At 42.5% G+C, this 26,737-nt stretch overlaps 1 protein-coding gene and 2 long non-coding RNA genes across 52 annotated transcripts in view; 2 read left to right on the forward strand and 1 right to left on the reverse strand.

Moving 5' to 3' along the window:
* The first annotated feature begins 1,984 nt into the window (after positions 1–1,984).
* Positions 1,985–4,030, forward strand: LOC144330268 (uncharacterized). The gene is made up of 2 exons (XR_013396297.1): positions 1,985–3,285; positions 3,758–4,030. It is a non-coding gene; the product is annotated as an uncharacterized LOC144330268 (long non-coding RNA).
* Positions 4,031–11,481: 7,451 nt separating this feature from the next.
* On the reverse strand, positions 11,482–12,525 carry LOC144330274 (uncharacterized). The gene is made up of 2 exons (XR_013396302.1): positions 12,352–12,525; positions 11,482–11,875 (listed from the first exon to the last, which is right to left on the reverse strand). It is a non-coding gene; the product is annotated as an uncharacterized LOC144330274 (long non-coding RNA).
* Positions 11,727–26,737, forward strand: part of DCAF8 (DDB1 and CUL4 associated factor 8) — a 46,608-nt gene continuing 31,597 nt past the window's right edge. For 6 of the 50 annotated variants that reach the window (XR_013396190.1, XR_013396193.1, XM_015113391.3 and 3 more), the window contains exon 1: positions 11,727–11,827. The gene's annotated coding sequence lies outside the window, so the exon portion shown is untranslated. Of the gene's footprint in view, positions 12,158–12,869; positions 12,986–18,057; positions 18,148–19,126; positions 19,221–24,492; positions 24,591–25,742; positions 25,866–26,737 lie in introns of those variants that run through there. The other 44 variants (XR_013396191.1, XM_077940640.1, XM_028827075.2 and 41 more) reach the window with 27 other exon arrangements.

Raw genomic sequence — 26,737 nt, forward strand, 5'->3', positions numbered from 1 at the left:
TTGGGAGGCCAAGGCGGGTGGATCACCTGAGGTCAGGAGTTCGAGACCAGCCTGGCCAACATATAGTGAAACCCTGTTTCTACTAAAAAAATTACAAAAATTAGCTGGGTGTGGTGGTGCATGCCTATAGTCCCAGCTACTTGGGAAGCTGAGGAAGGAGAATTGCTTGAACCAGGGAGGCAGAGGTTACAGTGAGCCAAGATTGCGCCACTGCACTACAGCCTGGGCAACAGACAGAGGAAGACTCCATCTCTCAAAAAAACAAAAAAAAAAAAAGAAAGATGAAAAGATGTATAAGGCAAGATTGCAGAGCTTCCATTCCTTCTCTGGGCATGCCACCATCTAGGACAGTGGTCCCCAACATTCTTGGCACCAGGGACCAGTTTCAGAAGACAAAGTTTTCCACAGACGGGGGTCAGGAGATGGTTTCGGGATGAAGCCATTCCACCTCAGATCATCAGGCATTAGCTAGATTCTCATAAGGGGCACACAACCGAGATCCCTCGCATGTGCAGTTCACAATAGGGTTTGCACTCCTCTGAGAATCTAATGCCGCTGCTGATCTGACAGGAGGTGGAGCTTAGGCGATATTGCTGGCCCACCTGCCACTCACCTCCTGCTGTGAGGCCCAGTTCCTAACAAGCCATGGACTGGTACTGGTTCGTGGCCCAGGTGTTGGGGATCCCTCACTCTAGAAACCTTCATGTGTTTTACATCTTGGAAGCTGTCTGGATCTTGTATTTTTTGGGTCTTTTTGGAGGCTTTATATGTAGGCATGATTAGTTGAACCATTGGCCATTGGTGATTAATTTAAAATTCAGCCCCTCTGTTTTCTCTAGAGGTTTGGGGGTGGGGTTGAAAGTTCCAACCCTCTAATACTGCTTTAGTTTTTTTGTTGACTGGCCCCCATCCTGAAGCTACCTAGGGGGATGGCAACCATCAGTCAACTCATTGGAATATGATAAGACATCACTTTGAAGATTTCAAGGATTTTAGAAGTTATATTCCAGGAAAAGGGGTTGAAGACCAAATATATATTTTAAAATATCACAGCCAAACACTGGGAAAAGAATATGTAGATGTTTTTGAGTTGGGAAACAGGGTTACAGGGTTCTGAGTTGGCACTGATACCCAGGAACCCGAAGTACCACCACAGTGTCTTCCCCTCAACACCCCTAACCCTGCTCTTACAATGTGTCCAAAAACCCCGCATTATGATCATATCCCCCGTTTCCAAATGTATAATCAGAATGAACATGTTTAGCAGTTTTGGCAGAAAGGCCATGCTCCTGAAACTGCACCCCCACCTCTGCCAAGATAGAAAATAAAAAATACTGTATTCTGGGGAAAATGGCAGAGATGAGTTCAACCCTTAAAGACAAAGGTTGTAGGGGTGTTATCTCCATTATAGTCACATTCAGTTTCAGCTGTTTGACCTATGCAAAAACTAGATGGCCTATAGTGAATAACAATGAAATACTACAAACTTAAGCAAGTAGTAGTCCCAATTGCAGTGCTGTGTTGGATATGCTTTCTTTACTGGACAAAGTAACAGGCTGTTGTATAGGTATGTAGCTGCTAATCTAGCTAGATCACAAACTACAGCCCACAGGCCAAATCTGGCTCATTACCTGTTTTTGCAAATAAAGTTTTATTAACATGCAACTATCATTTATTAACATATTGTCTGTGGATGCTTTTGTGCTACAATGACTGAATGCAGTAGTTGCAACACAGACCATATGGCCGGCAAAATTGAAAATATTTACTATCTGGCCCGGCGTGGTGGCTCACACCTGTAATCCCAGCACTTTGGGAGGCTGAGGTGGGTGGATCACCTGAGGTCAGGAGTTTGAGACCAACCTGGCCAACATGGTGAAACCCTGTCCCTACTAAAAATACAAAAATTAGTTGGGCGTGGTAGCGTGTGCCTGTAGTCTCAGATACTTGGGAGGCTGAGACAGGAGAATCACTTGAACCTGGGAGGCAGAGGTTGCAGTGAGCTGAGATTGCGCCATTGCACTCCAGCTTGGACAACAGAGTGAGACTCCGTCTTAAAAAAAAAAAAAAAAAAAAAGTTATATTAATCAGGTATTAAGGATATGTTAATCAGACCCTACAACCAAGCAATGTCAAGTACCCTGGATTCCTTGGTTAGACATATTTACTCAAGGTGGTAGGGGATAAATGCTGCAAAGATGCAGGGGCCTGCGACTGGTGAAATTTTTAGTTCAGTGGTCTGAAGCATTCTAGAACATCGCCTCTAAAGTAAAGTACAGGTTATTGCAGGCCTCTTACGGTTTTGGAGGCAGCATATTCTGCACTTGGGTATGCAAGGAACAGCTCTGCAACAGGTCCAGGGGGCCATATCACCTGGAAAATTCCATTGTACTAGAGGTATCTATGGTAGGAAGAGATTGTAGATTCTTTGATAATACCCAGTAGGAGGGAGAGTTCCAGCCCAGACCTCCAGGATTCTGGAGTAAGGTGATGCCATTTTTAGCAGAAAAAGTTTTACCATTTGAAATGCATTTTCTGGCTTGCTGTTAGGCCCTGGAAGAGACTCAGCGTCTGGCCATGAGATATCAAGTGATATCAAGTGTGACCAGTTGCCCATATAACCAGCTGGTTATCATTAGACCTTCCAAGTCATGAGGTTGAGTGTATACAGCAGCAAACCATCTTACTACAATGGAAATGGTACATTTGGGAAGAAGCCCAAGCAAACTTAGTGGCACAAGTAAGTTAAATTGAACAAGGGGCCCCAGCACTCCCATGTCACCTACTCTGGTGCACTGATACCTTTTTCTTAGCTCATGCCTCTGGCCATACAAAAATTCCTTCAGCCACCTTACAAAGGAGGAAAAACTCTAGGCCTGGTTTATGGGTAAGACTGCCTTGTTATGCTGGGGCAAGCCAGATGGACTACAGCCTCTCACTGAGACCTACTCAGGTGGTCATGAAAGACAAAGATGAGGGAAATCTTAACGTGTAGGGCTTCAGGCAATGTACTTGATCATTTCCTTTGAGAAAAGAAAAAAGTGGCTGGAGATAAAGTTATACAAGAACTCATGGTCACTGGCTTTGCTGGTCAGGGGCCTGGAAGAAACAAGATTTAAAAATGGGTGACAAGGTTGGATGAAGAGTATTTGGATGGGCCAGGGAGAGTGGAGCCTATTAAAGCATTGCCAGCAAAGGACGAAGTAACCAGATGGACAAGATGTTTTTGGTTTTTTTTTTTTTTTTTTTTTTTGAGACAGTCTTGCTCTTGTCACCCAGGCTAGAGTGCAATGGCGAGATCTTGGCTCACTGCAACCTCCACCTCCCAGGTTCAAGCGATTCTCCTGCCTCAGCCTCCCAAGTAGCTGGGATTACAGGCGCCTGCCACCACACCCGGCTAATTTTCGTATTTTTAGTAGAGACAGGGTTTCACCATGTTGGACAGGATGAATTTATCAGAACTACCTCAGCTATCCCAGTGCTTGCACAGTGTACTCATGAATAGAATCACCATGGTGGCAGAGATGGACGCTACTCATTGGCCTAGTAACATGGACTCCTCTCACCCAAAGCTGACCTAGCTACTGCTATTGCTGAGTGTTCAACAATAGAGACCTGTCAGCAACAGAGACCAATGCTGAACCCCCAGTTCAGTACTACTCAAGGAGAACAACTAGACACTTGATGGTGAGTTGATTACACTGAACATTTTCCATTTTGGAAAAAGCAAAAATTTATCCTGACCTGGGAGGCAGAGGTTGCAGTGAGCCGAGATTGCACCACTGCACTCCAGCCTGGGTGACAGAGCGAGATTGTGTCTCAAAAAAAAGAAATATTACAAAATTCCTCCCCGTTTCCTCAAGGTAGGACAAATGTGGTGCCATTTATGTTCCAGAGTTCCTAGTGGAGGCTAAACTTACCATCTGAATCTATATCTTTGGGTAACTTTCCCCCCTGTCCTATATTGCTTCCCTCACTTTGTTACAGGTTTTACTTGAGAGCACTCCCTCAATAAACCATTTGTACAGAATCACTTTCTCAGGCTCTGCTTTTAGAGAATCCAACCTAAGACAGGTTAATAGTGGTGCCAACTAAGAAATATCAAGAATCAGAACAGTTTGGGTTTGACAGAAGGTAGAGCAAAAGTGAGTTCAGTTTTGGAATGTTAAGGTGCCATTGGCTGGAATAGATGGGGACTTTGTCAACTTCATAAAATTGCACCTATGAGTAACCTATAGCTAACATCATAGCTTAATGGTGAAAGACTGAATACTTTTCCTCCAATATCAGGAACACAAGGATATTCACTCTTTCCACTTCAAGTCAGCATTGTTCTGAATGTTCTATCCAGAACAATTAGGCAAGAGAAAGAAATAAAAGGCATCCAGATTGGAAAGGAAGAGACAAAACTATATTCACAGATGGCATTATCTTGCATACAAAAAAATCCTCCAGCCTGGGCAACACAGTGAGACCCCATTTCTACAAAAAAGTTAAGGGTGGGTGCAGTGGCTCATGCCTGTAATCCCAGCACTTAGAGATGCCAAAGCAGGAGGATCCCTTGAGCCCTGGAGTTCAATATTATCCTGGGCAACATAACGAGACCTTGTCTCTACGTAAAATAAATTTTAAAAAGTTAGCCAGACATGGTCCCAGCTATTTGGGAGGCTGAGGTGGGAGGATCACTTGAGTCTAGGAGGTCAAGGCTGCAGTGAGCCGAGATCACACCACTGCACTCCAGCCTGGGCAATAAAGTGAGACCCTGTCCAAAAAAAAGAAAGAAAAAATACAATGTGGAACTGGCACAAGAATTGATGTGGTGATCAGTGGAATAGAATTAAGATTCCAGAAATAAACTCATACATATAGTCAATTGATTTTTGACAAGGGTGCCAGGACCATCCCATATGGAAATAATAGTTTTTCAACAAATGGTGCTGGGACAACTGGATAGCCACATGCAAAGGATTGAAGTTCAATTTTTACCTCACACTATTTACAAAAGATAAAATCGATGAATGACATAAAAGAATTAAAACTAAAGTTCTTAGAAGACAACACAGAGGTAAAATCTTCATGACTTTGGGTTTTGCAAAGGATCCTTAGATATGACACCAAATGCATGAGCAACAACAAAAATATAAGTTTGAACACATCAAAATTTAAAAGTTTTGTGCCTTAGGGACATCATGATGAAACACAACCTGCAGAAAGGGAGAAAATATTTGCAAATCACATATCTGATAAGAGACTTGTATCTAGAATATATCCTTAATAATAAAAAGGCAATCTGGGCCAGGCATGGTGGCTCACGCCTGTAATCCCAGCACTTTGGGAGGCCGAGGCGGGTGGATCACCTGAGGTCAGGAGTTTGAGAACAGTGTGGCCAACGTGGTGAAACCCCATCTCTACTAAAAATACAGAAATTAACTGGATGTGGTGGCGGGTGCCTGTAATCCCAGCTACCTGGGAGGCTGAGGCAGGAGAATCACTTAAACTCAGGAGGTGGAGGTTGCAGTGAGCCAAGATCGCACCATTGCACTGCAGCCCAGGCAACAAGAGCAAAACTCCATCTCAAAAAAAAAAGTCTGGGCTGGGTGTGGTGGCTCTCATCTGTATCCCAGCACTTTGGGAGGCCAAGGCAGGAGGATTGCTTGAGCTCAGGAGTTCAAGAACAGCCTGGACAACAAAGAGACCTTGTCTCTAAAAAAAAAAATTAGCTGGACATGGTGGCATGTGCCTGTGGTCCCGGCTACACGGGAGTCTGAGGCAGGAGGATTGCTTGACCCCAGGAAGTCAGGGTTGCGATAAACTGTGTTCATGACAGAGCAAGACCTGTCTCAAAAAAGAAAAAAGAAAATCTGTTGGGCATGGTGGCATGCACTTGTAGTCCTAGCTACGCAGGAGGATCCCTTGAGGCCAGGAATTCAAGGCTGCATTATACTATGATCGTGCCTGTGAATAACCACTGTACTCCAACCTGGGCAACAGAGTGAGACACGGTTCCTTGAAAAATTGTTTTTTGGCCGGGTGTGGTGGCTCATGCCTGTAATCCCAGCACTTTGGGAGGCCAACGTGGGCAGATATCCTGAGGTCAGGAGTTTGAGACCAACCTGGCCAACATGGCGAAACCCAGTCTCTACAAAAATTAGCTGGGCGTGGTGGCGTGCACCTGTAGTCCCAGCTATGTGGGAGGTTGAGGCAAGAGAATTGCTTGAACTTGGGAGGCAGAAGTTGCAGTGAGCCAAGATCACACCAGTGCACTACAGCCTGGGTGGACAGAGCAAGACTTTGACTCAAAAAAAAAAAAAAAGAAAAAAAAATTTTTTTTTTTTTTAAAGAAAAGTCAATTTAAAAGTGGGCAAAGGATCTGAATAGACATTCCTCCAGAAAAGACATAAAAATGACCTATGTAAGCACATGACGAAATACTCGACATCATTAGTCATCAGAGAATTGCAGATCAAAACCACAATGAGATACCACTTCACAACCACTGGGATGACTAGAATAAAAAAGTGAGATAAGTGTTGTCAAGGATGGGGAGAAATTGGAATTTTCATACACTGCTGCTGGGAATGTAAAATGGTACAACTGCATTGGAAAACAGCCTGGCAGTTCCTCATATGTTTAAATATAGAGTTAACCATATGACCCAGCAATTCCATTCATTCCTAGGTATATACCCAAGAGAAATGAAAACACATTCACACAGAAACTTGTATATTAATGTTGATAGCAACATTATTCATAATAGCCAAAAGGTGGAAACAACTGAAATATTCATCAACAGATGAACACATAAAATGTGGTTCATCCACACTATGGAATATTATTTGGCCATAAGGTGAAATGAAGTACTGATTAATGCTACAACATGGATGAACCTTGAAAACATTGTGCTAAGTTAAAGAAGCCAGTCACAAAAGACCACATACTATGTGATTCCATTCATATGAAAGTCTAGAGTTAAGGAATCTATAGACACAGAAAATAGATGAATGGTTTCTTAGGGTTCTGGTTGGGGGAATGGGAAGATGGAATGGAGATTAGCTTAAAAGGCACTAGGTTTCTTTTTGAGGTGGTGAAAATACTCTAAAATTGACTGTGGTGATAGTCACATGTATCTATAAGTATACAAAAAGCCATTGAAATGTATACTTTTTTTTTTTAACCTAGGAATACATTTTTTCCCCAAAAAATGCCATTTAAGTATATACTTTAAATGAGTGAATTTATACTTTTTGTTTGTTTGTTTGTTTCTTTTTGAGACAGCCTCTCCCTCTGTTGCCCAGGCTGGAGTACAGTGGTGTGATCTCAGCTCACTGCAACTTCTGCCTCCTGGGTTCAAGTGATCCTCCCACCTCAGCCTTCTAAGTAGCTGGGACTTACAGGTGCATGCCACCACACCTGGCTAATTTTTGTATTTTATTTTGTAGAGATGGGGTTTCATCATGTTGCCCAGGCTGGTCTCGAACTTCTGGACTCAAGCAATCTGCCTGCCTCAGCCTCCCAAAATGCTGGGATTACAGGAGTGAGCCACTGTGCCTGGCCAATTATATACTTCAAATGAATGAACTGTATGTGAATTATATGTATGTGAATTTATATGAATAAAGCTGTTAAAGGCTGGGTGCGGTGACTTATGCCTGTAATCCCAGCACTTTGGGAGGCCGAGGTGGGTGGATCACTTGAGGCCAGGAGTTCAAGACCAGCTTGGCCAGCATGGTGAAACCTCATCTCTACTAAAAATATAATCATTAGCCGGGTGTCGTGACGGGTGCTTGTAATCCCAGCTACTCGGGAAGCTGAGGCAGGAGAACAGCTTGAACCTGGGAGGCTGAGGTTGCAGTGAGCCAAGATTGTGCCACTGCACTGCAGCCTGAGCGACAGAGACTCTGTCTAGAAAGAAAGAGAGAAAGAAAAAAAAGAGAGAGAGAGAGAAAGGAAAAAGAGAAAAGAAAAGAGAAAGAGAGGGAGGGAAGAAAAAGAAAGAAAAGAGAAAGAAAGAAAGAGAAAAAAGGAGAAAGAAAGCTGTTAAAAAAAAAAAAAAAGTGCCATTGGCCATCAGGTATGTGAGTCTAAAGCCTGAGTTGGAAATAAAGACTTGGAAGTCATCATTATGTAGATGGTAGTTTTTCTTTTTTTTGGAAACAGGGTCTCACTCTGTCATCCAGGCTGGAGTGCAGTGGTGTGACCTCAGCTCACTGCAACCTCTGCCTCCTAGGCTCAAGAGATCTTCCTACCTCAGCCTCCTGAGTAGCTGGGACTACAGGTCACACTACCATGCCCAGCTAATTTTTGTATTTTTTGGAGAGACGAGGTTTTGCCATGTTGCCCAGGCTGGGCCTGAGCTCAAATGATCCACCCACCTTGGCCTTCCAAAGTGCTGGGATTACAGATGTGACCCACTGCGCCCAGCCCTGGACAGTAGTTTAAATGTAAGAATGGATACAATCACTGAAAGAACACATAGAATGAAGGGGAAGAGAAGCTAATTGAATAAATGATTAGAGAGATAAGATAGATACACAAGGGATAATAATCATCACAACCTCAAATAGGAAAGCCCAAATAAGAAAGGGACAATTCAGTGGTAATGGCAATTGATTTGGTGGTAATAACCATTGTGTCCACAAAACGGTACAAAAAGCAGATCGTAGAAAGAGAGGCCTCTATCCCTATAGCTCCACTAAGATGACTTGCCATGGTCTGATCCTCCATTTTCCAAATCCGATGGTCAATTTTCAGTGATCTTAACCTGTTTTATGAGCAGGAATGATGGAGATTATAGCCCCTTCTTGAAGCCTTTTTTTGGTTTGTTTTATAAGACCCCTCACTTTTGAGTTTTCTTCCTATTTCCTGGCTACTCTTTTAAAATAAATTTTGTTGTATGTTCCTCCTCTCTGACCTTTATTTCGGAATGCCTCAGGATTAGAGGTCTCAGTCTTTAAACTGCTTCTCTTTTCTTCCACATTGATTTCTCTCCACCCCGTGGCTATGTATGCCATTTATAACTTAACTACTCCTTAATTTATACCTCTCACTGTCCCTTCTATGAGCTCCAGGTTCATATTTCCCATTGTTTACTCAGTAACTCCATTCGGAAATCTAATAGGGATCTCCACTTTCATATGTCTGAAGTAAAATTGGACGTTCCCCCTGCCAAAAAAAGAAACCCTTGCTCCTGTCTCCCCACATGCGCTATCTCAGTAAACGACATCACTATCCAGTTACTCAAATCAAACTGATTTTTGTATTTTGTACTTTGACTTTTGTACTTTTTTACTGATTTTTGATTCTTGTCTTTATCTTGTCCCCCACATTCAATCTATTAACACATCACCTCTCTACCACTTTCAGAGTACATCCTGAATCCTACCACTTTCATTGCAACACTCGTCTTGTAGGTCTTCTTCAATAGCTTCCTAACTGGTCTTTTAGCTTCTATTTGGCTTCCCTATAGGGAGTTCTCAAAGAATCAACCACAGTGAACATCTTCAATTACAAATCAGATCATGCCACTCTTTTACTCAAAACCCTCCATGGCTTCCCAGCATTCTTAGGATAAAATTCAAAGTCCTTTCATTGGTCCATAAGTCGGTAAGTGATCTGGCTCCCATCTTGTTTCTCCAAACTAAGTTCCTATCTCTTCTTTTGCCACGGTGGCTTCCTTGCCAAGCACACTCAAGCTGCAGGGTCTTTACCTTGTTGTTTCTTCTGCTTGAAATGTTCTTTCCCAAGTATGTATAGCTTACTGTCTCACTTCAAACCTTTATTTAGATGTCACCTCAGCAGAGGAGCCTTCCCTGAACCCACTATGTAAAAGAGCACACCCATCCATGTAACCCATTTTTATTCTGCTTTATTTTCCTTTACAGTACTCTTAATAACTTTATTATCTGTGTGTCTTTCCCCTCCTCCTATGCTCCCAACCCTTGCACTAGTAAGTTCCATGAATGCAAGAATCTTGGTTCTATTCACCGTTGCAGCCCCAGCACATAGAACAGGGCCTTCCAGAGCAGGAATTCAATAAATAGTTGTTGACTGAATGAATGAAAGAATGAATAGGATGGTGGGGCATTAAATAGCTACTTTGTGCTGTAGTCCTCTTCTAGGTGTTGAGATTACAAAACTGATAAAAACATAGTCCTTGCCCTCAAGAATTTATATTCTAGTAGTATAGCTGGATTACAAATATGTAATTTTAGATTAAATGTTATAGGTAAAAAATGTTACGAAAAAAACAATGCAGAGGAAGGGGATAGAGGAGAATAATGGCATGAGGTTTCATTTTAGTTAAAATAGTCAAGAGCTGCCTGCCTTAGGAAGTAGGATTTCAATAGTCACTTCAAGTCTAGTAAAGATCTAGTAGATGAACATTCCAAGAAAAGGAAAAAACCTTAGGGCTGGGACATGCTTTGATTGGAGTGACAGTAAGGCTAGTGAGGCTAGAACAGAGCTAGGCAGTGCGGGAGGAGATGAATCAGATAAATAGGCAGGTGCTAGATCAGATCATGTAGGGCCCTTCTTAGAGGCAACTGATTTTTTGATGGCCTCTAAGGCTATCATACTTTTGACTTTTATTATGTGATGGGAAGCTACTGGAGGTTTTGAACAAGGTGGGGACTGGGGAAATAATACGACCTTACTTTTTTTTTGAGATGGAGTCTCATTCCATCACCCAGGCTGGAGTGCAGTGGTGCGATCTCAGCTCACTGCAACCTCCACCTCCGGGTTCAAGCGATTCTCCTGCCTCAGCCTCCCAAGTAGCTGGGATTGCAGGCACGCTCCACCACGCCGGGTAATTTTTTTTTTTTTTTTTTGTAATTTTAGTAGAGACGGGTTTCACCATGTTGGCCTGGTTTTGAGCTCCTGACCTCAAGTGATCCGCATCCGCCCACATCCGCCTCCCAAAGTGCTGGGATTACAGGCATAAGCCACCGCGCCCGGCCAGACCTTACATTTAAAAAAATCACTCTGGCTGCCTTATGTTTAATTGCAATGGCAATAATGGAAGTAGACAAACGAGGTAAGTTTCTATTGCGGTAGTCTTAAGTAATATATAATGACTTGGACTAGGAGAGTAGCGGTAGGGGAGGTGAGAAAGGGTCAGATTTTTGCACCCTGGCCTTCTGGTTGGAAAAAAAAAAATTCCCCAGCTTGGCAGCTGGGATTAATCCTCTGCACGGTTCCTGTAGGCGTCATAACGAAACAGGGTACAACAGTCACCCCATATCACCCGATATGGGAACTTTTACCACACCACCCCTCTTCAGAAAAGAGCCTCTGGAATAGCTACACCTCAAGCTACTGAGCCCCTTCTTTAAGAATACGTAAATGGAGACTCTGAGGGGAAAATGGGCCTCGATAGTATAGAAACCACTTAAGGAAACGAAGTCCTGAAAGGAAACGGGTATTTTCAGAAAAATCCTTGTGGCAATCATTGCTCGTTCCCAGTATTCAAAAACGGCAAAATTGGCCATCATCCAGGAGGTAGCCTGGCAATTTAGTTTATTTCTATCACAACTCTGGGAAGCCCCTAACTCGCATTTGTTTTGAGTATCACAAGAAAAGCAAGCCCAAAGAAACTACAAAAACAACTTTGCCTCTTCGGTAATGCGCACGCGCCCCTCCCTCTGTTTTCCGTTGGTCTTAAGCCCCGCCCCTTGTGCGTCCTTCGAGGAGGGTTGCGAGCCGTGAGCTCGCGCGACCACTCTTCCCTCAGTCTTCTCGAGCACATCGTCGCAAACGGGGCCGGAAAGCGTGGCAGCGCAGGCGCAAGCGCAGAGAGCGGAGGCGGTGGTGGTGGCGGCCGCTGGCCAGTGTAAGATGGCGGCGGCGTTGGTGGTGGCAGTGGACGGGGCGGCTGGGCCTGGAACAGTCGGAGCAGCCGCTAGCAGAAGGATGACCCAAGACGGGAAGCGGGCTGCTGAGCCTCGCCGATTCCCGTGCTTGTAACTGCCCCAGCCGGACACCCCCCCCCTTGACCTTACCCGGTCTGTGTCTCGTTCCGGCTCGGCCTGCCCCCTCTCCGCTCCCCAGCCGGTTTCCCTTAAGGATGGGCCTGACCCCTTTCCCAAGCTCTTAGCGCTCAGGTCTTTTCCTTCCGCCGACCCGAAGTCATCGCCGGGAATACTGGTTGTCCTTTCCTCAGGTCAGCCCTGGGGTTGCCCCCAAGAGCCAGCCCCACAGTTCACAGGGACGCCTTGCTTCGTTGGGTGACCCATTTGTGCGCTCCTATTTCTCCCCTTAGATTGAGGGACATGGCTCGCCCTGCGTCTCCCCCTCACCTCAGGGCCACCGCGCAATGGGTCCCCCTCCCCCATCCCAAGTTCCCAGGCCCAGCACTTTGTACGGAAGGCGGAGGTCCAAGAATCCCGGAGTCGGTTGTTGCCTTGTGGTCTTGTACCCTTTGTGTTATAATTCTCTTAGTTTACCTCCTCTAACTCCCAAATCTTTTAGGATATCTTAGAACGGTCCCATTTGGTCCCTGTTAGTTGGAAAGCATCTGGTGGCTTGAATTTCTGACTCATGATTGTTACTGGAGTCTCTGTAAACAAACCGGCACTAGCGCTATCACATTCTCTCCGGGATTTCCCCCTCTGCTCTGTGGCTTCTTGTTGAGAGGTTGTTTGGTTATGGTTTAGCGTTAAAAAGATTCAGGTTATCCTTTTAAATGACTTTACGTTTTAGTGGAGCTGGGAGATTACTTGCCTGGCTTCTAATCTTCATGTTGGTTCATTTTATTTCCATATGCGTGTGGGTTATTCAGTAATTAGAATTAGATAAATTATTCTGCTTTTAAATAGTTTTGAGAAGGCCTAAACATACTGAAGTGTATTCATAAATATTTTTATTATGTTCAGTAGAAGACACACCTTTGCCATGTAAATTTTAACTTTTCTCAGTCCTTCAGTGAATCGACAGACCTATTTTCTCAGGAGCTCAACCTGGCCTTACTTCAGTGATAAAAGGAGGAAAGGTGAGTGGGAGTTGGAGGCATTAAAATTCTTGAGTTCAAGACAGACTACCCTGATGCTCAACTGCTGACCACTACAGTCATAAAATTCCTACCAGTTTCCCAAAGAGTTTGGGTGTTGTTCTTGGCTTTGTTCCAGCTCTGGTTGAATTACTTTTACAAGTTTAATTGTCTGTGGGCTTCTTGTCTTTCCGTCCTAAACTATTGCTGTATGTCTTCAAATGACTTATGCCTAGGAGTGAGTGCGTGTCCCCTACCCCATGTCTTCTTTTCTTCTTTATTCATTTTCATTGTATTTTGTCTGTGTGTCGATCATATTTCTTACGTTGTTAAAAACTGGAACTTAGCCTGCGTTCTGTTCAGCCTGTTGTCAAATCAGATCTCTTCCCCTCTCACAGCTTTGGGTTGTCATCCCTTGGTATTTAGAGGAGAATATTTAGCTGCTTGTAACTAAAAGCTGGGGAGTGATGAGTGATGCTGCTTTTAGTTGGTGTCTGAGTCCAGTCTATTTCAGAATTCCGACTTTTTAGGATATAGTGGGAATTTTTTTGTAAAAAAATAAATAAATAAATAGTGGCTGCTCTTTCTTTTGTAGCTGGTCTGAAGAATTCTTGGTTAGCAGAAGAAACATCCTGGGCATTCAGCAGCATGGGTTGGTGCCAAAAAGGGAGTCAGAACATACTTATAAATGCAGTTTTCCTGAAGCTTTCAGGTTTCTGGTAGCAGAGACTAGAGGCTCATGGCATGTGACAGAAAAGCTAAGTGACTGGAAGGCAGCCCTGGCTGATTCCTAATATCTTTATGATTTGTAGTGGGAAAAGATTGAGTGACGCTGGTGATTTTTATTCCATTTGATGACTGACTTAGAAAACGCTAATTATGTACTGGAATAAAATGATTAGTGATGGTGTGTATGTGTATCAGTAAGATATAAAGAGAAAAGGACAGTCTTTAGAGATTGGACAGACTTTTAATTTAATTTTAAGGTTTAAATACTAGACTAATATTTCTTAGCCATGTGACCTTGAGCAAGTTACTTAAACTTCTCTGACTCTTAATTTCCACAACTCTAAAAGTGTGATAATACCGCTTACCTCCCAGGGTCATTGTTAGTATTATAGGGAATCTATTTAAAGCTCTTAGTAATCTAAGAGCATGTGGTACACACTCAAAAAAGGTTTTGTTTTTTTCTGCATATCATTGATATAGCTTTGAATAAGTTATACATCAATTTATGCTTCTTTTACATTTCGCCTTAAAACATATTTTACTGGTTAATTTTCCCAACAGATTTTTAATTGATCAACTTAGACGTGTCCTTTGTAAGTGCCCACCTAGAATTGTCTTCTGAACATGAATCCCCTGGTGGGGGTTCATAACCAGAGGACAGAATATTAGATATTGGTGTATGTATATTTCAAAATGTATTCTTAAACATCAGTAAATTTTTTTGTTCATTGGTTCCTTCTTCTTGGTCTCTCTGTTAGCACACCTGATCAGAGTTGGCAGTGTTGCAATTCTTTCCCTTTCTGCTACAATGTTGTTTACCTCTCCTGCAACTACCCTTTATACTTTCCTTTTTTGCCATGAAGGGAATACATTTTTTTCCTTGTTGTTGGGCTGTACAGTGATCCTCATCAACAAATTATCAAAGAACTGTGTGAGGAGAAGGTTTTCATTTCTTTTTAAAGTGAATCAGGGCTAGGGAGTTAGGAATGAAGAGGGGTTTTTTTTGTTTGTTTTTTGTTTGTTTGTTTGTTTTTGAGATGGAGTCTCGCTCTGTTGCCAGGCTGGGATGCTGTGGCGCGATCTCAGCTCACTGCAACCTCCAAATTCCTGGTTCAGGTGATTCTCCTGCCTCAACCTCCCGAGTGGCTGGGATTACAGGCATGCGCCACCTTGACCAGCTAATTTTTGTATTTTTAGTAGAGGAGGGGTTTCACCATGTTGGCCAGGATGGTCTCAATCTCCTGACCTCATGATCCGCCCGCCTTGGCCTCCCAAAGTGCTGGGTTTACAGATGTTAGCCACCGTGCCCGGCCAAAGAGTTCTTTTTTCAGCTCCACAGCTGGACCATCTTAATAATATGACAGCACAGATGAAGAGTTTTAAACCCTTTGTTGGCTTTTCTTTCACATCTTTTTGGCAAGGGCACATGAAAATTAAGTACTGATAATATCGCAATGAAAGCGGCTGTGTCATTCAGACCAGTGATCAGTTTAGATTTGATGAACTTTTAACTGCCATCATCCAGGGTCTGAATTCTCCATTGTAAGGTAAGGACTCTCCAGGGTGGTGGTGAGATGGGTTGAGATTGCATTTGTATCATTTGTGTTTTTATAAACTCTGAAGATCCGTGTCGGGTGACGGAAAGGGTGGGAGGAGAAAAGAAAATACTTTGAAAGAGATAACTTGGACTCTATTTCCTTATGTGCTGGGTACGAATCCCCAGGTAACATCTGTGTATAGTAAATCAGTATTTCTAGTCTGTGGGCCACACTGTAAACTTTTTGTCTTCTAAAGTTTTTTTTTATTTTTGGTTTTTGTAGAGATAGGGACTCACTTTGTTGCCCAGGCTGGTCTCAAACTCCTGGGCTCAAGTGATCTTCCCACCTCAACTGAGTAGCTGGGACCACAGGCATATCACCATACCTAGCTAATTTTTTTTTTTTTTTTTTTGAGACAGAGTCTCGCTCTGTCGCCCAGACTGGAGTGCAGTGGCCGCATCTCAGCTCACTGCAAGCTCCGCCTCCCGGGTCTACGCCATTGCCATTCTCCTGCCTCAGCCTCCCGAGTAGCTGGGACTACAGGCGCCCGCCACCTCACCCGGCTAGTTTTTTGTATTTTTTAGTAGAGACGGGGTTTCACCGTATTAGCCAGGCTGGTCTCGATCTCCTGACCTTGTGATCCGCCTGTCTCGGCCTCCCAAAGTGCTGGGATTACAGGCTTGAGCCACCGCGCCCGGCCTTTTTTTTTTTTTTTTTTTTTTTTTTTTAGAGATGAGGTCTTACTTGCCCAGCTCGTCTCAAGTGATGCTCCCATCTTGGCCTCCCAAAGTGCTGGGATTACAGGCATAGCCACAGCACCTAGCTTGAAGATATTTTTATATTTCCAGGGTTTTAGGTGTTTACTTAAGAATTATGACATCTTATTAGGTAGTATTTCCTAGGATGGTTGGAGTGGAAGGCTAAGAATGCTAGTGACCTTTTAGTTCTCACCACCAACCTCTTAAAGTGCAGTCTATTTATTTATTTTTGAAACAGGTTCTCACTCTGTCACCTGGGGTGGAGTGCAGTGGCACCATCATGGCTCACTCCAACCTCGACCTCCTGAGTTTAGGTGATCCTCCCATCTCAGCCTCTCGAGTAGCTGGGACTACAGGTGCACGCCACCATACCTGGCTAATTGTTGTATTTTTTATAAAGATGAGGTTTCACCATATTGCCCAGGCTGATCTCGAACTCCTGGGCTCAAGCAGTCCTCCTGCCTCAGCCTCCCAGAACAGGATTACAGGCGTGAGCCTCTGCGCCCTGCTCAGTGCAGTCAATTAAATGTATAAAAATCTGCCAGGCCAAGTGCGGTTGGCTCATAGCTGTGATCCCAGCACTTTTGGGAGGCCAAGGTGGGAGGATCACTTGAGCCTAGTTGTTCAAGTCCAGCCTAGGTGATGTTGAGACCTCGTCTCTACAAAAAGTTAAAAAGATAGCCAAGCATGGGGCAAGTACTTGCACTCCTATCTCCTTGGGAGGCTGAGGTGGGAAGATCGAGTCCAGGAGTACGGGCTGCGGTGAGCTGAGATTGCACCACTGCACTTTAGTATGGGCAACAGAGCGAGACCTGGTCTCAAAAAAAAAAAAAAGAATCAGTCCCGGTGCCATGGTCCTTAGTGTTGAGTAGGATCAACCTAAGACAGAAGCTTGTCTACAGAGAGCTGAAAGAAAGCAGCCTCTTTGTTGCCAGTTTAAAACAATACTGACATTTTAAAAACAAACAGATTCTAGTAAGGAGACATTGTATAGAAGCGCACCCTGTTGTGAAAGACTGGGATCTTGAGTTTCATCCTCTAAGTCTTGTATTCATCAGGTGAGTTATAGACTTTTAAAATCATAAAGTGACTATTAAAATGCTTTCAGTAGATAGATTCATTACTCCATTATTTTTGCTGTAGAAAAGTTTATTCTAAACATGTCTAGGAAATACCCAGATTATAAAAGAGAAATAACGGTATCCACACAGGACTTTGTATTGCATAACATTGGTGTTAGAGTTAGTTTTTAAGTCTCTGAGACTGAATTACCTTTTTTTTTTTTTTTTTTTTTAAAGCAGATTATCAGTGAGCTAAGATAATCTGCTGTTTACCCTCACCTGTTTGGAATGCAGGCAACTGAATTAATTGAATCAGCAATAGGCATGGAGTGGTGACTTTATATATTTTCATTTTAGAGCCAAAAGCCATTGAGTTTTAGCTTAGCTTTGTAGTAATATTAAAAGCTTCATCTTTTATTTTCACGAATGTACCCAAGAAACGTCATTGCTGTTAAAATCAGTCAGAAAAGGAGGCTACTTGCTCTTTATTGATTTAGTCATTCTGCTCTTGGAGTGAGTAGAAAGTCTTTGAAAGCTTTTCAAAAATTGGTGAGTGATGAATTTTATGAATTAGTCACTTCTTTGTAGCAGGTTTTTTTTTTTTTTTTTTTTTTTTTTTTTTTTTTTTTAATCTTTACCTCTGCAGGACATAGTTCCTGGGCCAGAAGCCAGATTTCTCAAGTACCACCTAACCTCAGAAATGTGTTATGATACAGATAAATTAATGAACGGAGGCTGCCTTGAGGTTGCCAGTAGGGCACTGGGGAGTAATTAATATGACAAAGATGGCATCTTATTAATGAAATGTATTAATAGTATGTCTAGTGGATTGGGTCATTGCAAAAATTTTCATCATTGTATCTGAGATTAGATATTTGCTATTTATCCTCTGAAGATACTATTTAAGGAAGTCTGGCCAAGTTCTGTAGTTAAGCATACATATTTGCCTCACATGCCTTTTTTTTTTTTTCTTCCTGGTTTTTTCTTAGCCATCTGGAAAGCTACTATAGGGTTTACCTCTAGTGGTAGCCAAGTGACTGTATTCCTCTGGTGTACTTTAATCATTGGCACATTACCAGGTATGTTTTGGTAACCTTACTTAGGATCCAACATTAGACCCTTTCTTCTAACCTAACCTGTAGGAAGGCACTTCTTGATGTTTTAAGCCTCTCTTCACTGTTTTATTGTAAGTTGTACCTTTGGAGCATGATTTTTTCATCTTAAATCCTCTCCAGCAATTTAAGAAAAATTTGAAATATAAATGGCAAAAACTGTTAATGGCAACAGACTTCTGATGTAAACGTAAATCGAGATGGAAACAAAATGAAAAGTAGATATCCCTAAGAATTAGTTAAATTGAGATAAACGCGCTTGGATGTTTTTATAGAAAGGTCTCTCAGCCAGGTGCAGTGGCGTGTACTTGTAATCCTGACTACTCAGGAGGCTGAGTTGGGAGGACTGCTTGAGCCGAGGAGTTTCAGGCCAGCCTGGGCAACATAGCAAGACCTTGTCTCTTTAAAAAAAAAAAAAAAAAGTTTCTTAGTTCTGCTGCTGGAAATTAACACTGAAGGGTTAGAGTGCGTTCCTGACATAGTCTGAAATACTGTTATTAGAATTAAAACCAGAGGCCACGCATGGTGGCTTATGCCTGTAATCCCAGCATTTTGGGAGGCTGAGGCGGGCGGATCACCTGAGGCCAGGAGTTCGAGACCAACCTGGCCAACATAGCAAAACTCCATCTCTACTAAAAATACAACAATTAGTCAGCTGCAGTGGCATGCGCCTGTAGTCCCAGCTACTTGGGAGGCTGAGGCAGGAGAATTGCTTGAACCCGGAAGGCAGAGGTTGCAGTGAGCCAGGATCACAACACTGTACTCCAGCCTGGGTGACAGAGTGAGACCCTGTCTCAAAAAAAAAAAAAGAATTAAAGCCAGTAAACTATAAACACTGGGCATTTGATGTTACCAGTAGGGAGAGAAGGCATTAATTCAAAGAAGGAACAAAGTTCCTTATTCATAGTTTGAATCCTCATCATTATCCATGGTGATTGCTTTGCAGTCCTCCATCTTGGGTATCCTCAGAACCTTCAAGAGGGAGAAGAGGCCAGGTGTGGTGGTTCATGCCTATAATCCCAGCACTTTGGGAGGCCAAGGTAGGAGGATTACTTGAGCTCAGGAGTTTGAGACTACTCGGCAAGAGAGTGAGACTCCGTCTCTACAATAATAATAGTAAAAAAAAATTTTTTTAATTAAAAGAGGGAGAAAAACTTAGGGAGGCTTATATTATGGGTTCCTGGGTAGACTGCCTTACTGTAGTTCGTAGAACATGAATACTTGAAAGAAGATATTAACGGAGCTCTCTGAATTCTTTAAAACGCCAGAGAGAATGGGTAGGCAGATTTCATAGACTTGGAACTGTGTCCTATATTGTATACGATGTTTGGAGAATCATTGCTGAGTGGTAAGGAAGTCTAGGCTTCTAGGAAATGTAGTCTGGTATAGAGATGGGAAACTAGAAAAATAATATAAATGCCTACTGTGTACAAACAGGCTCTTAGCATACGTTGTCTTTAATCCTCTAAATTCCTGCAGGGTGGTGATATTATCCCATTTTACAAAAGAAAAACTCGAAAGCAGGTGGTAGAGGTAGAATTCAAACCCAGGTCTGCTTGACACCAAAGCCCTTTTCTTTCTTTCATAACGCATGCTATCTTTAAAAACAGGACTTTTTTTTTTTTAGATGGCGTCTTGCTTTGTCACCAGCCTGTAGTGCAGTGGCGTGATCTTGGCTCACTGCAGCCTTCTCCTCTTGGGTTCAAGCAATCCTCCTGCCTCAGCCTCCAAGTAGCTAAGACTACAGGTGCATCCCACCATGCCCAGCTAATTTTTGTATTTTTAGTAGAGACGGGGTTTCACCATGTTGGCCAAGATGGTCTTGATCTGTTGACCTCATGATCCGCCCGGTCTGGCCTCCTAAAGTGTGGGGTTTACAGGCATGAGCCACAGTGCCTGGCCAAAAAAAAAAAAAAAAAAAAAACCAGGGCTTTTCAAAGCCAAATGATGAAGCAAATGAACTGAAAGGTAGAATTAAATATTTCTTATAAATATATGTATATAAAGTATTCAAATGGCAGTAGGAATAAAGACATTTTTCATTGTTTAGACATAGTTATGCTATATTGGTAAGCTAATGAGTTTTTTAAGGAAACAATTTTTTTTTTTTTTTTTTTGGAGACAAGAGTTTCGTTCTTTGGCCCAGGCTGGAGTGCAGTGGCACAATCTTGGCTCCCTGCAACCTCCGCCTTCCAGTTTATGTGATTCTCCTGCCTCAGTCTCCCCAGTAGCTGGGATTACAGGCATGCTCCACCACACCCAGCTGATTTTTGTATTTTTAGTAGAGATGGGATTTCACCATGTTGGCCAGGCTGGTCTCAAACTCCTGACCTCATGATCCACCCGCCTCGGCCTCCCAAAGTGTTGGGATTACAGGCATGAGCCACTGCACCCAGCCCAGGAAATAATTTTTATAGACCTAAGAGACAGCCGAATCCTAGTGTTTTATGATTCTTTACTAGAGAGAAAATCAGCATTCCATTCAATCTCTGAGATAATTCCAGGGGAAAAGCTGTTTTGACTCTTACAGCCTTTTAACAGTATACTGTTTTCTGTATTTTTTGGAAGCATGGACTGTCCTCCTTACCTTCTTGGTTTCGTTTTTCTGAGACAGGGTCTTGCTCTGTCACCCAGGCTGGAGTACAGTGACCCCATCATGGCTCACTGCAATCTTGACCTCTGGGGCTCAAGTGATCCTCCCACTTCAGCCTCCCAAGTAGCTGGGACTACAGGTGTATACCACCACACCCTACTTTTTATTTTTTTATTTTATTTTATTTATTTATTTTTGAGACAGAGTCTCGCCGTGTCGCCCAGGCTGGAGTGCAATGGTGCGATCTCGGCTCACTGCAACCTTTGCCTCCCAGGTTCAAGTGATTCTCCTGCCTCAGTCTCCCGAGTAGCTGGGATCGCAGGCGTGTGCCACCACGTGTGGCTAATTTTTGTATTTTTAGTAGAGACAGGGTTTTACCATTTTGGCCAGACTTGTCTCAAACTCCTGACCTCAGGTGATCCGCCCGCCTCAGCCTCCCAAAGTGCTGGGATTACCAGCATCACTTAGGCGTCAGCCACTGTGCCTGGCCTAATTTTTGAATTTTTTGTAGAGACAGAGTCTCCCAGTGTTGCCCAGGTTGGTCTCAAACTCCTGGGCTCAAGCGATCCTCCAGCCTCGGCCTCCCAAAGTGCTGGGATTACAGGCATGAGCCACTGCGCCCAGCCTATCCTCACGTTGAAACCTTTTTTTTTTTTTTTTTTTTTTGAGATGGAATCTTGCTCTGTCACCCAGGCTGGATTGCAGTGGTGTGATCTCACCTCACTGCGAGCTCCACCTCCCGGGTTCATGCCATTTTTCTGCCTCAGCCTCCCAGGTAGCTGGGACTACAGGCACCCGCCACAGCACCTGGTTAATTTTTTGTATTTTTAGTAGAGATGGGATTTCACCATATTAGCCAGGATGGTCTTGATCTCCTGACCTTGTGATCCGCCCAACTCGGCCTCCCAAAGTGCTGGGATTACAGGCATGAGCCACAGCGCCCGGCCACCTTGAAACCTTTTTATTCTTGACTTCCAGAGATTTAATTTTTATCATTCGTTCTTCTCAATTTTTCTCTCTGCTCTCCTTTCTTTTCTCTAAGAGTAGGTATTCCTGAAGATTCTTCCCTTGAACTTCCTCTCCCAGAGCCTTCTTAGGTGCCTAATTGTTTGAGGTATGATTTACAAGGTGTTTGATTTTGAAGTTTCTCTGTACGGATAACTCACAAGTCTATATCTCTGGCCCTACTTTATTTAAGTTTCAAACTTAAATTTGTTTGTCACTACTTTCCTACCTAACATGTCAGCTTGGATTTTAAATATATTCAGAATAATCTCTTATCCCACCTACCAGCATCTCATTTTTGTCACTTGATTTCCTCTGGGCACCAGACTAAGAACTTGTCTTTTTTGACTCAGCTTTGTAACTGCTTATTGAGCTAAACATTACCTCCCTTTACGACCATTCTCATGTTGATCCCTTTTTAATTCCCTTTGCCGTCCACTCAAGACAGCCCCTCATTACTTCTTATCTTGGCAACTATAATAGCTTTTAAACTTGTTTCTCATTCCTTTTCCTTCGTTTTAGTCCATCTTATTATCTTTGACAAAATAATTTCCCTGATGCCTGACACCCCCCCCCCCCAAGAACAAAGCTTTTATTATACCTCTTAACTTATCAACTATACCTTACTGGCTAGCCAAACTAGACTACCCGTGTATGTTTCTTGACCATGTCAGGTTTTTAACCTCCATGTCTTTTCTCGCTCTGGTCCTGTGGAATGTCTTTCTCAACTCTACCCATTGAAATCCTGCCTGTCTTTTAAGGCCCATCTTAAAACCTAATTTTCCATAGAAGCGTTTCCTTTCTCCCTGAAACTAAATATAATCTTTTCCTCTGTTCAAACACAACAGCATTCTATTTATCTTTTTAAAAAAAGATATTGATACTTATGTCTCTTGTATCATGGTTATATACTCATTTTTCCTAATTGATTAATTGGCTACAAAAGGGATTGTGACTGCCTTGTTTATATTTGTAACTTCTGTATATTGCCTGGTACCAATGCTGTTGTGTAACAGCATGTTTGCTTACAGATAGGCCACTGGGTGGTGCCAGAGGCTTGTAATTTGTATAAAAATGAGTAGCCTAGACTCCCAGCTAGAGTGTACGTGCTAGAGCCTCTCTGCAGTTGGGTTGTTTGTACTGTCAAATCTTCAGCACAGTAGGAATAGAGATTAATTTTCCCGTTCCAGAAACATTCAGTTTCTTTCTGCTCATCTGTCCAGCCTACCAGAGGAGACAGTGTCGTATGTTCGACCCCTCCAAGTACTTATTAGAAAATAGCCCAGAACTAAAGTCCTACCTACAATAAACATGCTTTATGTAATGAGTTTCAGCCTCTTTGGGGTCATCCTTTGAGTTTCAGTGCCTGAGGTTCTCTGATTGATAAACACCATCCGGCCAGGTGCGGTGGCTCACGCCTGTAATCTCAGCTTTTTGGGAGGCCAAGGAAGGTGGATCACTTGAGTCCAGGAATTTGAGACCAGCCTGGGCAACATGTCCCCCACCGCCATCTCTACAAAAAAATACAAAAAATTTAGCTGAGCATGGCGGTGTGCACCTGTAGTCCCAGCTACTGAAGGGGCTGAGGTGGGAGCATCACTTGAGCCTGGGAGGTCGAGGCTTCAGTGAGCTGAGATCCCATTACTGCATTCCAGCCTGGACAACGGTGAGACCCTGTCTTAAAAAAAAAAAAAAAAAAATCTGCAAAACCACTATTCTAAGTCAGGAAAGTAGGCTTGGAGAAGTAAGTGTTTCTTGTGAAGGAGAAATATTAAGGAAAGTAAAATGAAGTTAAAATGAGCCATTTCATCTTGGAAACAAAAATTGGAGGTGGAGAAAGTAGAACTAGTTGATACCAGATGGACTGTGGGACCTAGAAAAGCAAATTTGTACTTTGGATGGAGATCAACCCTGAACAGCTGTTCATTTATGAGTGGTAAGGGACATCTGTCCTCCTGAGAGAAACTTGGGACTGTGTGGCTCTCTGTCTTAATAATAATTGAAGTATTTTCTCATCACCTTCTAGTTTCAGAGGAAATTCTAAAACCTTGTCTCATTTAAATATGGATGTTTATGTAGGAGAGTTGGGTACTTGAGTAGCAGAATGAGACAGGCACTGGTTTGAGAGAATGCTGGGATTATATAAACCATGAGATTTGACAGACTGAGTTCAGGTCTTAGTAAAGGGATCAAGGACAATAATAATATTTAGATGTTGATGTTTCGATCGGGCTCAAGGTAAGGTAGTTGTCAGACCAGTATTCATAGACCCTAGACACCAAAGGATTTAAAGTGAACTTCAGAGAAATTAAAAAAAATAAAGAGCATAAACATACAAATTAATAGTACAACCACAAGAATAACTGAGCTACTTAAATTTCTGCTCTTCTTAGTTATCACCAAGACAATAGGGTTGTAGACTTTTTATGTATTTAGAATTAATCTTGCCATTAATGTGGTCGCTGAGAAATCACATAGGCAGTCTTGGTTGCAGCAAAAATCGTTTCAGCACTTTCGTTTTCAGGTGAGAAGTCTATGCTGTCATTTGCTGTGACATATTGACCATTTTAGTCAACTTTTATTAATCACAGCCTTGAGAATTTAGTGTTTTTGATGGTATTATGTCATTTAACAGTTTGCATTATTTTTCCTCCATCACTCTTCTCTCATTCTTTCTCTTTTTTTTGAGACAGAGTTTCTCTCTTGTTTCCCAGGCTGGAGTGCAATGGCGCGATCTCGGCTCACCGCAACCTCCACCTTCCGGGTTCAAGCAATTCTCCTGCCTCAGCCTCCCAAGTAGCTGGGATTACAGGCATGCGCTACCATGCCCGGCTAATTTTTTTGTACTTTTGGTAGAGATGGGGTTTCTCCATGTTGGTCAGGCTGGTCTCGAACTCCTGACCTCAGGTGATCCGCCCCCCCTTGGCCTCCCAAAGTTCTGAGATTACAGGCGTGAGCCACCGCGCCGACCTGCGTTCTCTCTTTTTAGGCCATGTTTATTCAAGTATAATTTATATACAGTAAAATTTATCCTTTTTTAAGTTGGCCTATTCTTTTAATTCTGACAAAGGCATAGTTATGTAATACCAACATGATTGGGGCATAGAACATTTCCATCATTCCAAAAAATTTTCTCATGCCCTTTTGCAGTCAGTTTCATTTCCCTACCTGCAAGCCCTAGTAGTCCCTGATCTCTCTATTCCTATAGGTTTATCTTTTCTAGAAAGTACTGTAAGTGGAATCATATATTGTATAGCTGTTTGAGTCTGAATTATTGCACTTACCATAACATACTTGAGATCTATCCATGTTGTTGCTTGTGTCAGTAAGTAGTTCATTCCTTTTTATTGCTCAGTAGTATCCCATTGTGTGGACCTACCACAATTTGTTCATCCATGACCCAGCTGAAGAACATTTGTTTCCAGTTTTTTGATGAATTTAAGTAAAACTATTAGAACATTCACCTACAGGATATTTTTAATTTTGTGGCATACATTTTCATTCTTATTTATTTTATTTATTTATTTTTAAAGATGGGGTATTGCTATGTTACCCAGGCTGGTCTTTAATTCCTGGACTCAAGCTGTCCTCCTGCCTCAGCCTCCCAAATTGCTGGTTTAACAGATCTGAACCTCTTTTTTCTTATATAAATTTCTGAAGCTGAAGTGGGATTCCTGAGTTGTATGATAAGTGTATATTTAACTTCATAAGAAACTGCCAAATTGCTTTTTTCAAAATGACTGTACTCTTTTGCATGTCTAGTAACAGTGTATAAGAGTTGTGCTACTTCTTGTTAGTACTTAATAAAGTAAATTTTTGTTATTTAAACAATTTTTGACCATTCTAATAGGTGTTTAGTGGATTCTCATTGTGGTTTTAATTTATATTTTCTTAATTATTAATAATGTTGAGGATCTTTTCGAGGGATTATTATTTACAGTACTTTTTTTTGTTTGTTTTTGAGATGGAGTCTCTCTCTGTTGCCCAGGCTGGAGTACAATGGTGCGATCTCGGCTCACTTGCAACCTCTGCCTCCCAGGTTCAAGCGATTCGCCTGCCTCAGCCTCCTGAGTAGCTGGGACTACAGGCATGTGCCACCACCCCAGCTAATTTTGTAATTTAATAGAAATGGGGTTTTACCATGTTGGTCAGGCTAGCCTCGAACTCCTGACCTCCGGTGATCCGCCCGCCTTCGCCTCCCAAAGTGCTGGGATTACAGGCCTGAGCCATTGCGCCCAGTGAGATTTTAATTTTGATAAATCCAAATGATTAAATTTTTTTTGTATATGCTTTTTGTGTCCTATCCTAAGAAATTGTTGCCTAACCCAAGGTCACAGAGATTATTTTCTTTGTTTTCTTTTGGAAGTTGTATTGTTTTAAGTTATATTTAGATCTGTGATTCATTTTGAGTTAGCTTTTGTATATTGAACAGTGTATGGATTGAGGTTTTCTTTTTCTTTTGGCAGTCGAATGTTCAGTTATTCTGGTACAAGTTGAGCATCCCAGATTAAAAAATCTGAAATCTCAAGTGCTTTGAAATCTGAAACTTTTTTTTTTTTAAATACTTTAAATTCTAGGGTACATGTACACAACATGCAGGTTTGTTACATATGTATACATGTGCCATGTTGGTGTGCTGTACCCATTAACTCATCATTTACATTAGGTGTATCTCCTAATGCTATCCCTCCCCACTCCCCCCTCCCCACAATAGGCCTCAGTGTGTGATGTTCCCCTTCCTGTGTCCAAGTGATCTCACTGTTCAATTCCCACCTATGAGTGAGAACATGCGGTGTTTGGTTTTCTGTTCTTGCGATAGTTTGCTGAGAATGATGGTTTCCAGCTGCATCCATGTCCCTACAAAGGACACGAACTCATCTTTTTTTATGGCTGCATAGTATTCCATGGTGTATATGTGCCACACTTTTTGATTGCCAACTTGATGCTCAAAGGAAATAC

The sequence above is a fragment of the Macaca mulatta genome, chromosome 1 (genome assembly GCF_049350105.2).
Source record: "Macaca mulatta isolate MMU2019108-1 chromosome 1, T2T-MMU8v2.0, whole genome shotgun sequence".
NCBI classification, from domain to species: Eukaryota; Metazoa; Chordata; class Mammalia; order Primates; family Cercopithecidae; genus Macaca; species Macaca mulatta.